This window comes from Protopterus annectens, chromosome 4.part0, assembly GCF_019279795.1.
Source record: "Protopterus annectens isolate FY-2018-M chromosome 4.part0, PAN1.0, whole genome shotgun sequence".
In the NCBI taxonomy this organism is placed as follows: domain Eukaryota; kingdom Metazoa; phylum Chordata; order Ceratodontiformes; family Protopteridae; genus Protopterus; species Protopterus annectens.
In genome coordinates, this window is record NC_056733.1 from 221,249,388 (window position 1) to 221,267,479 (window position 18,092).

The following is an 18,092-nucleotide window of genomic DNA, read 5'->3' on the forward strand; positions in this document are numbered from 1 at the left end:
ATTATTAGAAAAGTAATCCAACACCCTTTATGAAAATCTGTAAATATCTAATCCCTCTAAAGTTTCCTATGTAGCAAATTGATGGGGAAACGAAGAAAGATGCACACATTTAATATTTATGGAAAGCCTAACTTACCAAGTTTAGAGGAAGGTGGGAGACTGTAGAATTAATAGCCAAGAGGGAGATGAGAAATAAATCCAATCAGCAGGGAAGGCTCCATGAAGAGTATATTCCTGTGGTGAAGATGGAAAAACAAGTAAGCTTTAAAGGTTTTGTTGAACAATATTTTTAAACAGAGGCGCAGTAACATCATATTGGATGAAAACTGGTGGTTGTTGTAGCCAAAGAGGGCAAAGACTCTCTAAACCCAACTTCACGTTTAATTCACAGACAGATAATGCAGTGTGTGTGTGTGTGTGTGTGTGTGTGTGTGTGTGTGTGTGTGTGTGTGTGTGTGTGTGTGTGTGTGTGTGTGTGTGTAATTAATATACATCTAAAAATTCACAATCAAAGCGCCAAAATATTTGGCCAATAAAATGTAATATGTTAATGAAGCGTAAAGATCGACCAACCATGACAGAATAGCATATTCATCCATAAGGCGTAACATTTTCCTACATTCATGTATGCTATATATAGTTTCTCATGGTATTTAAACATACTATGAATCATAAAATATACTTTTTATATAATCAAGCACCACATTTTACTTTTCAAAACTCTTAAGTGGTAAAATAAAAATCATATTCTAGCCAATCATGAGCCCCGAAGCTCAAGGGAAGACCAATTATAAAACTTGAACATTATAAACCAATAAAAATGTATATTTGTAAATGCCACCAATTGAGATCTACTTGAATTTGACTAATTACTCCACTCTTAGTAGTGTGTGTTTATGATCAAGATATAGCCTATTTGGATCATTTTTACAATGGGATCATGTGTGCATTTCACTTAGTATTTATCAAAAGTAGCCTTAGTCATCATTCAAAGCGTACGTAGCATGAACAGAATGAAAATAAATTTGTAATGGTCTAAAGATCCCGTTTTTGTACTTTAGTATATCAAGCAACCAGTGAAATTCCAAAGATAGCTTTTCCAACCAATGGACTCCATGCTAACAGTGGCAAAGGAATATGCCATATACTACTCAAGCTAAACAAAACATTCAAAACGCTGTTTCAACAAAATGTAATATAAGGTGCGGCAAAAACAAGTCACCCATGGGTGAAGCTTTCGTTGTCATATTCCAATTAAAATACCCTTGGGGTACTACACAAGTGGTGGGTCTTTTTGCAAGAAATAGAGCAGTCCGCCCTAATTTCCTGGATTCTATTTGTGAGCCATTTTGCTATCCAAGGAGTTACATGGGGATCAGCATTTTGCTAAGTATCATTCACCTGAGTGTGGTATGGTGTTTAATGCTTTTTGTGAGGTCTAGATGTGTCTCTGGTGAAGCTCCTGAATTGCTTTGGCCAGTCCGCTAGAATAGTATCCCCTTTAATACAATGGATATAAAAAGTTTACACGACCCTGTTTAAAATGCCAGGTTTTTGTGATATAACACGAGACCACAGTAAATCATTTCCAAACGTTTCCCACCTTTAATGTGACCTATAACCTGTACAATTCAATTGAAAAACAAATCTGTTGGGGGGGGGGATATAAAAAAATAAAAAACTTACAATACGCTGGTTGCTTAAGTGTGCACACCCTTAGACTAATAATTTGTTGAAGCACCCTTTGATTTAATTACGGCATTCAGTCTTCTTGGGTACATACCTGCCATCAATTAAAGAGACTCTGATTAACCCCAAATAAAGTTCAGCTGTCCTAGTAGGATTTTCCTGACGTTTACTCGGTTGCCTGCTACAGCAAAAGCCATGGTTCGCAGAGAGCTTACAAAGCATCAAAAGGATCTCATTGTTGAAAGGTATTGGTCAGGCGAAGGGTACAAAAAAAATTTCCACAGCATTGGGTATACCATGGAACACACTGAAGGCAGTCATCAAAAAGTGGAGAAAATATGGGAACAGAGATGTTGCAAAGAACTGGATGTCCCTCCAAAATTTATGAAAAGACTAGATGAAAACTGGTCGTGGAGGCTGCCAAGACACCTACAGCAACACTGGGCTATGGGGTAGGGTTGCAAGATGGAAGCCTTTGCTTGTATAGAAGAATATCCAGGACTGGCTAAAATTTGCAAAACATAAATACATAGTCTCCCAAAAGCACGTGGCAAAATGTGTTCTGCTCCTAGACCAAGGTTGAACTTTTTGGCCATCCAAAAAGTGCTTTTGGCGCAAAAACAACACTTTGCATCACCAAAACAACACCATCCCCAAGGTAAAGCATGGTGGTGGCAGTATCATGCTTTGGGGTTGCCTTTCTTCAGTTGGAACTGGGGCTTTAGTCAAGGTGGAGGGAATTATGAACAGTTCCAAAATACCAGTCTCTTTTGGCCCAAAACCTTCAGGTGTCTGCTAGAAAGATGAAGAGGAATTTCACATTTCAGCACAGTAAGGACCCCAAGCATACATCCAAATCAACAAAAAAATGGCTTCACTAGAAGTTTTGAAATGGGCCAGCTAGAGCCCAGACCTAAATACAATAGAAAATCTGTGGGGTGACCTGAAGAGGGCTGTGCACAAGAGATGCCCTCGCAATCTGACCGATTTTGAGTGCTTTTGCAAGGAAGAGTGGGCAAATATTGCAAAGTCAAGATGTGCCATGCTGATAGACTCCTACCCAAGAAGACTGAATGCTGTAATTAAATCAAAAGGTGCTTTATTAGCTTAAGGGTGTGCACACAAATTGAATTGTACAGCTTACAAGTCACCTTTAAAGGTGGAAAAAGTATTGAAATTATTTATTGTGGTCTCGTGTTGTATCACAAAATCCTGGCATTTTAACACGGGTGTGTAAACTTTTTATATCCACTGTATGTCTTGCATAAGTGAGGGAAAAGAAGATGATATGCTGGTATTGTGCTGAAGGCTTGACAGAAGAGAAATTGAAAACTGAAGGACCACCACCCAATGCACAAACTGTAACAGTGATATGTTTTGCTCCTTACCTGGCCAAGAGGCTGACACGAGCACCTGATTTAATGGGCTTCTTATACCCTCAAAGGATGCATTTACACAGTTGCTTTTGATCCCATGGAGTACAGTCAACTCTCTGTTAACTGGCACCCGTGGGGATTGATAGATGCTGGATAACTGTAGTTTCTGGTTGCTTGAAAGTTACTATTAAAGACAGGCCTGACTAATACTGTACCCTTTACTATTTGTTTGGTTTGGTTTGGTTTGACTTGTTCTCAGGTTAGGGAGAGAGGGAATGTATTCCAATCTTCCCTTTTAAAAGTGTAAAATGTAAGGAACGTTTCTGCAGAGGGAAAAAGTGCAACACATGAAAAAATTCCGCGGTGGTGGTGCTGCGGTAGCGTTGTCGCCTCACAGGCGCTGACCCGGTTCGACTCTCAGCTAGAGCGTCTTCTACGTGGAGACATGCGTGAATGGGCGTACCTTCGTTGAAGGTTGTGCGTTAGGGCTGGCAACTCGGCACGTAAAAATCAACTGCCAATCATTAGCGGACCGGAGTTCCGCTGTGGCGACCCCTAACCGGGAAAAGCCAAAAGACACAACAACATGAAAATTGTACTGTGTTTTTTTGCAGGTTGCTTGAGAGTGCTGGTTGCTAGAGTTCCAGTTTACTGTACCATCTTTGGTAGTGACAGATGTTGCCAGTTTGGGCAACAATTTGTGGCCCACATCTCTAGAGGGGCATATGGTCAGCCATCCAATATCTGCAGTGAAATAATTTCATTTTAAAAAGCTTTATGATCAGCACTGTTGACATGTCTGTTAGGAAAAGCTCAAATTATAGACCATGAATGTTTACATCTACACACTCAAGCCTGCCTTTGCACATAAGCAGCATTGATCAAATTGTTTTCACTGAGAGGTGCTTAATTCCTTTTTAAAATAAGGAAATGTATCTTTTATTTAAAAAAAAAAAAAATAATGGCCATGGCCCAAAGTAAATCTGTTGAAGCAGCTCTCACTTTCTGTCCTTTCCCATGGTTCAGGAAATGATGATGTGAAATCAGTAGCATAGTATAACTGATTTGATTAAATTTGTTAGACTCTTTCAGTCCTGGCAAGCAGTTGTATATGAGCAGTTAATAAAAAGCTAGGATATGGAAGTGCTGTGCATTGCCTAACCAGCAGCTTTTTTTTGTTTGTATGAATAGAGCCAGAGAGCATTAAGCAAGCAAATTTGAAAATGTCCCTGATGCTTTCCTCCTTTTTTGGTCTCAAAGTTTGTGGTTTTCTGTTCAGTCTTTAGATTGTAGTCACTAAATAACCGTGTGAATTTGGCTTGATACCTTCTGAAAATGTACTCCTGAAGCAAAAGCTGTTCTAAAACTAATCATATAAGACCAATACTTTTAAAAATCTGTCCCAGATTTTAGGCTTTTGTCTCTGTTTGTGGTAAGAGGTTGAGGAATTTAATAGCAAATCAGATGAGGTGTACGCAGCCAAAAATGGCTGTAACTGCTGAGGATGTGGGTAGTCTGTGCTTAAACTTGGAAGGGCAAGTTACTTTCAATCTCTTTATAGGACTAGTGTGAAGTGCATTGAAACACACTACTGCGCTTTTGTGTGAAAGTCAAAATATTGTTTTATTCATAGTTGCTTATTTTTACCACTCTGTCTTGAGTGTATTAAGTCAATAATGAGCTGTAAATGTTGGACATGGTGTTTGAGGATGAGTGACTTTACCTTCTGTTGTGATGAAGGTAAACAGTCTTTAGTCTAGTCTAGCTTTGAAGGATTCTGCTCATTTGTGTAAAGTGAGTGTCTAAATACTTTTTTGTAGCCATTTTTTAATCACAATCTGAGGATTACAGAGTTAAGTGGCTGTGATTGATTGGTATGGACATTGAGTGGTCCCGTGGCTGAAAATTTCAAATGAGCAATGTTTTTGTTTCACTTATCGTTGGAAAATGTTCAACTGCTCAAATTTTTAAAATTAAGTGTGTGTTGTGTGTGTGTGTTTTTTTTTTTTTTTTTTTTTTTTTTTTGCAGCTGTGTATCATCCTGTTTCCCAACCGTACTCCATTCATTCAGCAACACTAGGAGAAAAATGGACTGGGAGGGGCCCTCATTCATACTGCCAGTGGTTGGTTTTGAGGACTTTTATTTTATTTATTTATTTTTTACCTCTGTTGCCTTGTGCCCATTAAGCAGTTGAAGAAGGAGATGGGAGATGTAATGGACTGTCTACAGTGATTGTCCTCAAGTTCTGTAGGGAGTGTTGCCAGCCATTAACCCCCACCCCCTTCCTAAAGTTCAGGAAATAGTTTCACTGGTCTCCCCCAAAGAAATTGCACTTCTGGTTGCTCCCTGAGGAATTGCAGTCCACCCATCCCACTATGTGCCCCTTCATTCTTCTCCAGAGTTGGTTCTACTAACCAAACCCTGGATGCCTGGTTCACAGTCAGGGCCCCATCCCTCTGCTCCACGGAGCTAAGAAACATCATTAAACAAATTTACACCTCATTAGACCCATTATAGAGTACAGTACCCTGTTTGGTATGTACCTCACAAGACCTCTGCAACTGGAAAGGCCACAGAAGTACCTCACTAAAAGAATCACAGGCCTAAAGCAGATGCCCTATACTGACCATCTTAAAAAAAAAAAAAAAAAAAAAAAAACACTCCAGCTATACTCTGTGGCATATCAGCTACTCGGAGGCAATCTATGCTTAACATACAAGGCCATGTCAAACCCTGAGCTGTTGGACATGCTCCACTTAAAGAAATCCCAATCCCTCAGAGCCACACGCTCCAGGGATCTAAACCTTGCCATCACAATGAACAAAACATGCTGGAGGGATGGGTTCCAGACCCAGAGACTACCCATACTCTGGAATAGACTGCCCATACATGTCAAGCAGAGCGTCTCCTTGGCCCTCTTCAGAAGGAACCTTGAAGATTGGATGGGAGATAGGAATTTCTGTCAGTCGCCCTGCTAGACAGGGGGTCCAGGGAAGTAAATATTGTGGGAAGAAATATCCAGGGAATCGTTATGGCTAGGCTTGTATCGGCCCTAGGGCCGTTAGCCTAGTACCAGCCTATGAACCACTAGAAAATAAACTCAAAACAGCATGCATGGTCAGTGTGCATGGGGGGGGGGTCCATGGTGTGAAACCTGGCACGGGGCCAAGGGTACAATTGATCTACCATTGATCTGCCTTTGGAATGTCAAGCCCATGGCCTTTTTCTTGTCCTGTCTCTGGTGGCTGCCTTGAGCATGCAATTCCCTGCTTGATCCTCTTCCTGAGATGCATGTGCACTCCTCTCATGTATGTCCTAAGGGCTACCATCACTGGCTTGAGGATTCATGGCCCTTTTTTGTTTCCCCCTCTCCAAGTATGAGTGGTTGCATGCCACACCTTTCCATCTACCCCACTTGCTTTTAGAGTACCTGTGCTATTAGCCTACTTTCATGTTGAATGGAAAAAAAAGTTTAGTGTTTCACATTTAAAAAGGAGTGTACGACTAAGATCTTTGTGGTCAAGACACTAGATAGAAGAATATGTAAGGAAAAAAGATATTTGTTGAAAACCCAGGAGAAGGTTCTTCAAAAGTTTCACTTGATATACCAGTGTAGCAGCAACACTTGCTTCTGAACTGTCACCTTCTCTTAATTATGGAAGTTCACCTGCCACTGATATCCCTATAGCCCAAAATACTAAATATGTTTTGATCACAGATAACTCCGTGCTGGTATAGTACCAAAGAATGTACTATAAGTGGACTGCTTATGGTAACCCCAACCCCGCTTCTTGCCATTCTTAGCTGCCCCCTCACAACTAATTACACCTGTGTAGAACTGTCTGTAACCAGTATGTGTGTAGTAGCACTTCATTGCTTGCAACAAGTTGCTTATGTATATATAACCATGATTTAGTATTGTATATTGTAAATGGCTTTTCCCTTTGGGCCTATACTGAAAATGAACTTTGTTCCAGTGGGGGAGGGAGTTACTCTTCTCAAACCCCCCCCCCCAATAGTTGATGTTGGGCGCTGTCTAGTATAAGGACCTGTATTACTATGCATGCTTTGCACATGCCAACCCTAGAAATCTACAACCCTACTTGAGCAATTATTGCTTTATTCATTTTGGCAGAGTGAAGTGAATGCCCATGATCCATGTGCTGTATGTTTTATTTATTTTTTTTGCATTCCTTTTTGTTTCATGGAAAACTGGCATTGCAGCATACTGGACTACCCCCCCCCCCCCCCCCCGGATTTGCAAAATGGCTTCATCTGCTCTCCTGTCTCACTTGGTCACTCCCAACTCCTGCGTGCCTGCCTGGATCCATTCCTCTGTTCCATTTACTTCCTAATAATGTTAAAGTAACTGAGTCAAGTTTTAAATGTAGTCGCACTATATAGCGAAAGTTGCTTATTTGCTGTGCTCTGTTGTACAGTATCCAGTAAAACCGTGTGTTTGCTGTGCACTCATACATGCCTTTCATTGTAAAAAAAAAAAAAAAATTGAACCATATACAGTTTTGTACTTTCTGCAAAAGTCACTAGGCTGTCAGTATGTAATCTCAAGATTACCTCCTTATTTTACTTATAAATGTTACCGTGTTGAGAATTTGCAGTTGTACCAGCTTGTTTCTGGTTGTGGGAGGAAGATGCCCAAACAGGCACTGTCTAAATGTTTTTAGAGTTGTATTGTAGTTCTTTCCTAATTACAGTAAAATGTTAGGATCTGCTTGAGAGGTACAATTTGCCATAACTGTCCCCTGCATTAGCATTCTTTAGAAATGCTTCCTTAAATGACATCTGTTTGGCCACATCCCGGTCATCTCTAACTTGGTAGAGTAGTGCAGTTGAGATATCTAGATTTTGAGAAGCCCTAAATCTAGAAACGCGGTGATAACTGGTACACTTCCTTAGAACATCAAACCAGGTGCTCTAAGCAGAGGGCTTCTTTGTAGCATTTCCCGTGCCCGGACCTGTATATCAGAAGGTTATGGATACTTAAAATGCAAGCTGTGTGCCTTTTTAGAGTTGTGGCTGCAACAACTGTCTGTCTTATTTTTTTGTTCTACTGTCATAATACAGGTTTTGTTTGGTCCAGATCTTGAGATCTGGAAAGATGTGGCTTTATAAGATGATGGATTGAAGCAGTTTATGTTTTGTAATGGTCCTGATAGCTGAAATATAGGTTACAGCAGTTCCTGCAGTTAGAGCAGTCTATTCAAAGATCAAGTATTATGGCTTCATTTCATCACTGCAGTTCAGTCTTCTACATTCCAAAATTTTAATTTTATTAAAAATGTTTCATCTTTCTGCAACATCTAGCTTCTCAAGTTGTTTAGTTTTGGGGAGCAAACTTAACTTTTAGATCTGTGTTTTACCATTTAGTGTTTTTCAGAGGGAGATTGTGCCATATCTATTTCTGTTACTTGTGACCGCTTGTAACATTGGGTTTTCAAACCAGATAAAAGTTAGGAGTCGACAGAGATGATGTGCTGCAAAATACACTGGATTTTTTTTTAGCATGCTTCCTACCCAGTAGCTTTCACCTCTTATCCTGGAATAAAAGTACTTGAAAGATTATGGAAGCAGAATGTCCTATATTTTTTTGAGGGGGCGGGACGAGGGGACTACCCAGAATTTGACTGGTAATGCTAGACATGATGTATAACTAAGTGGTGGGGAGCAAATCCACTAGGGATGGCAGTATTTTTGGCTGTCATACTGACGAGCCCAATACCTTTGTGCTCTCCATCCACCAGTGTTGTATTTTCTTAACACATGGTTATTGTGTACTTTAATTCAGCAATACAATCCTAAGCCTAGTCTAAGGAGGGCATTTTTTATAGACTTTACCAGTGAACTGGTACAGTTATTGATGTGCTTAAGAGGCAGCCTTGACGAAACTGCTGCTGTCAGTGACATAAGTCTGATCTGGAAACTTTGTGAGTTCTTTGACAACTTTAACTTCTGCTTTCATGAGCACATAACTGGTAAAAAATCTAGATGCCTTTAAAGAAATTGTGAAATCTGACCAAGATGCACTTCAGAAAAAGAGTTATTAATTAGTTTTTAACATACCATAGACATAAAATCAAGTCTAGGTTTAAAGTACTAAATTTTCTTATTTTCCAGATGTCGAAAGCTCTTATTGGTCTCAGAAGTTGGAAGTAATGGCAAGGAATTATTTGAATATATCATATAATTTGAAAAAGGATTGTAATATCACTTTGATCACTTGGAGAACATGGCAAGTGTACTTTAAGTTTGCACAAGCTTCACACTGATGGTGATTTTTAGCATTTACTGGTTCTGATGAAGTCGTGAGGAGACAAATGCAGTTAACCAGTTGTTTATACTTGGAATAAAGTTCGTTTTACATGTAACACCGGTGCTTTGTAGTCTTGTTTCACTACTGCACAAGCACTGGAGCAGTATCTAGGGGTTTATATCTAAAGTTATTTGATCCTAAAACTGTGTATTACCAGCATTTATATTTCGATAGATTGTGTTTATGGGATTTGCTACTCTGTGTTGGAATTGCTTCATTACACTACGTGAGCCTCTTGTGTTGGTTTCTGAGTTCTTTGGCTGCATGTTTACACTCTGTTTACAGTTGGCTGCCCTTTCATTCCTCAGCATTCAATTTTTGTATTATATTATTTACATTTTATAGTTAAATGTTTTTCTTTAATTTTTGTCTCTTTCTGCAAGCCTGGAACAGCCTAGGGCACCTGTACTGCAGCCTTTCTCTGCTACAGTATGAGAATGCTCATCCCATCCTAGCCTTATGTGGGAGAAGTGGAGGATCTTATCCAGTGGGTAGCCTAGGATTTGCACCACTGCCTGAACAGCACCAGCAGCAGTCAGTGGCAGATGTCATAGTGGCGAGGATGCTGGGGGGGCATATCGGCACCTCTTGCAGAGAGTTCAAGACTATGTGAACTGGCAGACCATGGGCACCAAACTGTCAGAGATAACACTTCCTTAACATCATGGAAAAATTATTCCGGCTAAATGTTAATCCATATGTAATCCTTTGATAGTAAACTGGCTCACAAATGGAGCCAAATGAATTTATGGTGGGCTGTTCTGCCTGTCCCTTGCAGTATACCCCAGGGTTAAGTCATTGGGCAGTTTTTATTTTGGTGTTTACTACTTGGAGGTCTCTCTTTACAGTTTATGGCTGACCAAATTTGAAGATTATAAACTCTCTAAAGGAGAGCAAGAGGGGCATTTCCCAAACCAATTGCTGGTGTCAAAACCATGGTGTAAAACTGAACGACAGATGTGTAATATCCAGCAAGTAACTATCATACTGAAATACTGTGCAGACTGCCTCAAAGCCTTGGCCCTCTTCAGTGCCATATAAGCTACTAAGGGTTGATCTCTACCTTGCATACAAAGCCTCAACAGATCTATCCTGTAAGACCTACTGCACATTCACAAGTCCATTGGGGACATAAACACCTGCCCAAGATTTACATCTTTTTTGCAGCATAGATGGAACATGTTAGAGCGATAGGTATGCATCATAGAGAATACCAGATATTTGCTTTTTGTGGTGAGAAGACTGTTCCAAAGAACTTCTTACAGTATTCAGACTTAATCTGGATAAGTGCATGGCTACCCATAACTTCACCACTAGCTTACTGCACACTCTTATCTCAGATGGTTGGGGACAAAGTGTAAATGTTCTGCTCATCTCTTATTTGTACTTAAAATATATGTATGCTTAAAAACATAATGGGGTGTATATCTAGGCTTCTGAAGTTCCTGAATCGGTGGCTTAGTAAGTACCTGTGAACCTCTGGGGCTCTCCACCATCACATCCATGGGCAGGAGTCAGATGACTTGTGCCCATCTCCATGCTCCTGCCCTATCCTCACCTGTGTATCCAACTTGTCATAATCCCTCCTTGTGCATTGTCTCTCATCCTGTCCCACCACCAGAGATGTCCATTTTCTGTTTTTCCCCTTCCCTTTTGAGTCCTTGGTATTGTGTGGTTATACACCTGTCTGTATTTTGTTAACCTTCTTGTTTTGTCTACCCTTTCTTATCCCTCTCACCTCTTCCTCCTGTATTGTAGAAAAATGGGTCCCTTAATGGGCACCTTCATATTAATATTGCTGTTACAATGGACTTGTCTGCATACTTGCACAGCTGTGACTAGGTGCGTCCAACATCTGACTGTGAAGTCTTTTGGTATTTGTGCAAGGCCACAATTCTGTGCTTGCTTAGTAAACTCACTAATTTAGTTTTTACACGTGGGTGCTCATCTTAAGTATGTATGCAGTAGTTTACACTTTCGTACAGCCCAATTTACTGCACTTCCTCAGACAAAAAATTCCCTCCAAAATCCTTCTTAAATAGCATATTACATCACAATGTTCAATTAACTATTTAAAGAAACCAACCTTTTTATAAAAAACTTTAAACCAATAACTTAACATCTATAAAAACGTACCAACAAGAACGTATATAATTAAACTAAAATATGTTGGTTCTAACATATTAATGAAATTTAAACACATTTCATATTTATTATATTAGATACTAAAAATGTTTATTTAATCTTTCCAAGGCTTTTAATTTTAATAAACATTTAATAGAGCAATATTCGTTAAGCCCTGGAAATGTATTGGCATTAGTACGAAGTTGCCATAACAACTCCCTTTCTTCTAATTTTAGATGTCAGTGTCCACCCCGAACATTCTTCTTCACTTGTTCTATAACTACAAATTTGAAAACATGTGTTGGATTATCACTGACATGTTTTGCTAAGGCATTTATTTAAATTACTCTTACCAATGTTATAAGAATGTTCATAAATTCTATTTTTCAACTTTCTCTCGTTTTTCCCTATATAGAACCCTGGACAAAATTGACAAAGCAAGATATATTACACCTTTTGGATTCACAATTGTATTTACCTATAACCTTATACGAAGTGTCCTTAATGTTAAAAGAATTGCCTATTAATATGCGTTTACAATAATGGCAATGGCCATATCTGAACATTCCATTAACTTTGTTGTTCAACTTTAAAGGCATTTCTAAAAGACATTTTAAATTAGGCCCTCTTCTATATGTTATTAATGGCTTATTACCTAATTTATTAATAGGGTATTCATGTATAATGAAAATCCAGTTATTTTTTATAATACTACAAATCATGCTAGTTTCATTAGAATATTCCGTACAGAAACTAGTAACAAATGGAATCTGAGCTACTTCCACATCATGTACTTGCATGTTTGTATTCAAAGAAATTCCATCATCACATTCTGTAATATGACCTTTAAATAAAATAGGTTTGAAATAGCCTATATTTCTTTTGCATCTAACTTCAATTTGAAACTTTTCTATATATTGTTGTGGGTATGCTCTATTAAGAAACATCTGTTGTAAATTATCACATTCAACTTCAAATCAATATCAGAAGAAATCATTCTAGAAGCCCTCACTAATTGGCCTTTAATAACGGCCTTCTTTTGATGCAAGGGATGATTACTTGAGAAATGTAAGAGAGAGTTAGAATAGGTAGGCTTTCTATATGTCTCTGCTGAATACCTACTGAAATTCCTATCTTTAATAAGCAGAATATCCAAAAAATTGATACATTCCATATTAAATTCAAAGGTGAAATCTAAACATAATGTGACTTAATTGTTTCCGTCAGGCTTCTTCAAGTTCAACTTTGAAAATAAAAAACATATCATCCTGGTATCTCGTATACCAGGTAACCTTCTCAATAAAAAAATTGATTTTTGAACAAAAAACATCTTTCCCAGTATGCCATTACTGCATTGGCAAAGCTACCTTCACAAGGCGACCCCATAGCTATACCTGATTTCTGAAGGTAAATGTCTTTGTTGAAAAGAAAATAATTATTGTTTTAACGCTAGTTCTAAAAGAGTTACTAGCACATTGATAGTTGTATCATCCAGATCTTTTATTCTTGTAAACTCCCTTACCCATTCTAGCCCTATAGTTTGTGGTATAACCATATATACAGGTCCTTTATGTCTATGGTAAGGAAGTTAGCATGCTCACACAATTCTAAAGTGTTAATACCTGCCAAGAAACTCCAAGAGTCCTTGCAGATTTGGTGTTCACTAGCCAGCAATGGTTTCAACTTATTTTCCACCCGTTTCGCACAAGCATATGTTATTGACGTGCGTCTGTCAATAAAAGGACGGAATGGTGGATTAATTAAATTTTTATGTAGTTTGGGCGTACCAAACATAACTGGAGTTAATGGTGCTGGCATGGTTAAAAAGTGGTAAATGTCAAGTGAAATAGAATTCTTGATTAACAAATCACTTAAAACACTCTTGACATGCTGATAAGCTTGATTAAATTGATTTACAGAAACTTTCTCATAGTTAGTAGTATTCAAAATAGAATTCATCCTATTGATATAATCAATTTCATCCATAAATATTACCCCACCACCTTGATCTGGTTTCATTACACAACACGGTTATTTGTTTTAAAAAAAATATTTTTCATTTTCAGAACTAGGTATAATACTGACATGATTGAAATGTTATCTAAGAATCAGATTTATATGAAAATATCACAGAAAAGTTGAAACAATGATTGTTAATGTACATAATGGTACATAATGCATTGAGGAACCTGTTTCATACTGGATTGATTGACAGCAAATTATTGTACTTTTTTATTGTTTTGAATCCATTGTTACCCATCATTCAAAGCCTGCCCAAAGTACATAAGGATATGTTACACCCTCCACTACGTCCTATAGTTGCAGGAAGAAACTGGTGTACAGAACCAGCTTCCATATATAGAGAGAAGAAGCTTAGACCCATTTTAAATGAGATTTCACATGTGTTAAGAGACGCTCATCACTTTTTTTTTTTTAAGCGATTTATTTTCATGTATTGAAACTTTATCTATCACTGAAGATTTATTACTGGCTACGTTAGACATCTCATTATTCACTGTAATTCCTAATGATGATGGTATACAGAAATTGAAATGTTTCTTACAGAAGTATAGTAAGTTTTCTGACAAGGAAGTGGAATTATTGACCGTTCTGTTAGAATGTTTTTTACAAAACAACTTGTTTGGTTTTAATGATTGTATATACTGGCAGAAGCATGGCGTAGCTATGGGCACATCTTGTGCCAATAGCTACGCCAATGCTGTATTAGTGACATGGGAACAAGACCATGTGTTTGAAGGGCCTTTTAGTCCACAGGTGATCCTTTATAGACTCTTTGTGGGCGATATCTTTCTGCTTTGGAAAGGGACCATACAGTCTTTCAGAGATTTTACAGAATATCTTAATGAAACTACCACCTATTTGAAATTTTCTTCCATAATTTCGAGTCAGTCCGTGGATTTTTTAGATGCGAGTGTTATAATGGATGTAGAGAATGGAGTAACTACAAAATTATGCAGGAAACCATGTTAGTGCAACCAATTTTTACATAGAAACAGTATGCATCCAACTCGTGTGTCAAACTCAATATTTAGAGAAAGCTTTTACTGCTAGGGGTTACGCTGAGAATTATATTAATGAAAGTGTTAGAACTGTCACAGAACTAAGAGGTGACAGAGCTAAACCTTATTTTGGTAAGAAATACATTAGGAATATTAAAGAATGCACATAGTGAAGAGAGTGACAAACTAAAAGTTGGTCTGTATTATTCTAGTGATGTTAAATGCTACAGAAACATCAGAGAAACACTGGAAAATTTTAACTACTGATGAAGTTATGAGAAGTATTATAAATAAGAAACCTAAATTTGTTTACAAAAATATGAAATCTCTGAAACAGCGTGTCTGTGCCCCTAAGAAGAATAAGAGATTGTTGAATAAATATTGTACTATGCCATGTGGACATTGTAAATGCTGCCAGTATATTGACAGTAGTGGAGAGTACACCCATCCTGATCAAACTAAAATGTACACATTCAAAGTTTATGCCACTTGTGAAACTGCTCATGTTGTATATTTGCCCTATTGTTCCACCTGTTTCAAATTTATGTGGGGAAAATGGTTTAAAGTTATTTATAAAAGGTTGGTTTCTTTAAATATTTTTAAATTAGTGAATTGAACATTGTGATGTAATTGATGTAATATGCTATTTAAGGATTTTGGAGGGAATTTTTTTGTCTGAGGAAGTGCATTAAATTGGGCTGTACGAAAGCGCTTACAATAAAATTGGTGATTTGTGGCATCCTTTTCCTACATTCATCAGTCGGTTTCTCTTCAAGTGTGTTTTGTATGCAGTAGTTTATTTGCCCGGTTCTAGCACCACAGAGTTTTGGTGGGCATTTAGTTTCACGTGTGCAGTTTGACTAGCACTGCATTGTTCAAGCTTACAGCACTGGCGTTTTTATTAAATTTGGAGAGGTGATTGTGTACAGGAACATTGATACAATAAGTGTAAGGTAGTTCATAGAAAAAAATTAAAAAGTAAGTTTTTAAAAAATAGAGCTTTCATGTACTGTACTTTAATCAGTCTGGTGGTGTCCTGGATCTTTGAGTGCAGCAAGTCCATTTAAACAAAATCACATAGTTGAGTTCAGATAAAACCAGTGCTAAGCAATAAAGATACTCATGTACACGTACTGTGTTTTATTTTATGGCAGGTGAAGCAGCATAGTTTGTGACTAACACACAGACTTATGGTAGGCCACTGAAACAAGTAATGTGCTGGCTTGCATTGAAGCGTTGCATTAAGGTGCTGTAGTGTATAGCTGTTCAACCTGTTTGTGTGATCCATCAGAGCATGGCTATTCATGTGTAACTCGGCTGTGAAATGGATTGAAGACACCTACTTTGTATTGCTTGTAGTCTTTGACAGTTCAAGTCCTAAACCTTTAATACAAAGAGTGCAATATTGGCTGTTCAGTTTTGGCAACACCGTAGTGCTTTGTGCGGGAGGTGAAGTCTTGGCAGCAGAAAGTGTTACACTGGGCACTGTATTAAACTGTTACCATCCTGCTCATTGTTTCATGTTTTGTTTATACCAAGAATAAGATCTAAATGTTGCGTTTTATGTTTTGGATGACATTTTGTAACTCCATTTTTATTTTTATCTTTAAGGGTTTTCTGACTGCTGCTCCATTGTAAAGAGTACTTGTAAAGGACCTTTTTTTACCATGAGTGTTGGCTTTATTGGAGCAGGCCAGCTGGCCTTCGCTTTGGCTAGAGGATTCACAGTGGCAGGTAAAAATGCTGGGCAATCACCTGAAAAAAAAAATTCTTGTGGGCATATGGATGCTTGGCCAAAACTGTTTGTATTGCATATATCTTATCTGCCCTCTGATAGTGTTTTGGTTTGGCATGATATGTCTGTAGATGTGCTTTTGGGGGTGTAGTTTATGGTATTGGGTGTTGTATTCTTTGTAAATGTACATTTAATTGTAGAGAATGAGAAGGGCAAATAATGCTGGGGAAGATGCTCTTTTCCTTACAGGTGTTTGTTTGACCTCAAGTGACCTGTTTTTGAGAGTTTCAGCCCAACTGAGTCACTTTCTGACACACATTTGCACCCTGACCAAGGTCCACTATTTCACACACGGGTATTCCTAGATTATAGAGCTGGATATAATGAATCCTTGTATTGCTAGGTGGGGTAGGTAACATGGCTGTGTCAGAACCCATGTGGTTAGTTATAGGTGTCATTTCTGAAGGTAAAAATGTTGGCAGTGGTATACCACAGGGCTTATTGTTTGGCCCTCTTTATATATCTGTTTCTCAGGCCAGCAATCTTGGCCTGTGATCATTTAACTTTACAGATGCCTGTAAACTGGGTGTTTGATCTTCACTGACCCTTAATTACTTCATAATGGGTTCGACTATGTTAGCAAGCTGGGGCAATGATTTAAAATTAACTGAAAACACAGCATACTTATTAGAAACCAAAACATTTTCATATACCATATAGGTGACGCACCCTTCCATTCACACACAGGAATCTAGGCACTCTTGTTGGCAGTGCTTTTTTTAACCATTATGCCCTTGCAGTAATTTTGAAGTCTCTAACTGGCTCATTTCATTTCCAGATGTATCTATTCTAGACCAGGGATTTTTTAATTCTGCTTTACTAGTGTCTTGTCAGATCCCTTATTGAATATAATGCAACTTTTTTGTCATGTATTTGGTTGAATGTGTCACTCTGCTTGAGAGACCTCTGTGATTTTAAAAGACCAGTGGCCTCTGTATCAGGACAAACTGGCAGCCCTCTCTCTCTCTGTCAATCTCTTATAGACTCTCCTCCATGGTGATCTGTGTCTAGCCTTTCAGTCCATGAAAGGTTCTAATCTCTGACATTTTTTTTCATTTGCAGAACAGATGGCTTCTCAAATCCTTGTTGAAAGGAACTAAACCATCAGCAGATAAGACGTTGTTGGTTTGAGGGACTCCTCTGCAACACCCCCCCCCCCCAACTTATGGAACTAACTCCACTATATATCAGAGTAGCACCCTTTGCACCATCGAGGTAAATGTACATAATTGATGAGCAGCCTCAAATTTTTTATTCAGTCAATCCTGCTTTGTCTTCCTGGAGGCTGGAGGGAACTCTTGACATTTTTGCTAGGCTTGCAGACTGCCTAGTGCTTGCCTAATAAAGTAGCAGGAAGTGTACTAAGAACTCTGCTAACACAGGAATTGAGAAGAGATTCTGCCAGTAGTGATGACTGCAGTTAGGGGTACAGAGAACAGGCAAACTGGGGCTGGAATCTACTTGAGAAAGATGGCAAAGAAAGATGGCAAAGGAACCAAGTTGTTGGGAACAAATTGGAGAAGGAAAGGTAGTAATCTGGGAAGAAGCTAAGAAAACATTTTGACTGCGGGCTAGAGATTGCCTTCCCTATCGAGCATTGATGTATGAAATGAAATAAAACAGAAGTCTGAACCACCCGGCTGAAAGAAAACAGTTTAATAAAATAACAAAATTAAAGTGGGGTAAGTGCTTTTGAGACGTGATCCCTTCATCAGACAACATTGCAAACTGTTACAAAAATATTTAAACAGTAAAC

The 18,092-nt window shown here is 38.4% G+C and overlaps 1 long non-coding RNA gene across 1 annotated transcript in view; it reads left to right on the forward strand.

The window, feature by feature from the left end:
- LOC122799270 overlaps positions 1–18,092 on the forward strand; it is a 72,299-nt gene that overhangs the window by 11,745 nt on the left and 42,462 nt on the right. The window contains exon 2 of the long non-coding RNA XR_006364448.1: positions 16,153–16,275. This is a non-coding gene — a long non-coding RNA (uncharacterized LOC122799270). The remainder of the gene's footprint in view (positions 1–16,152; positions 16,276–18,092) is intronic.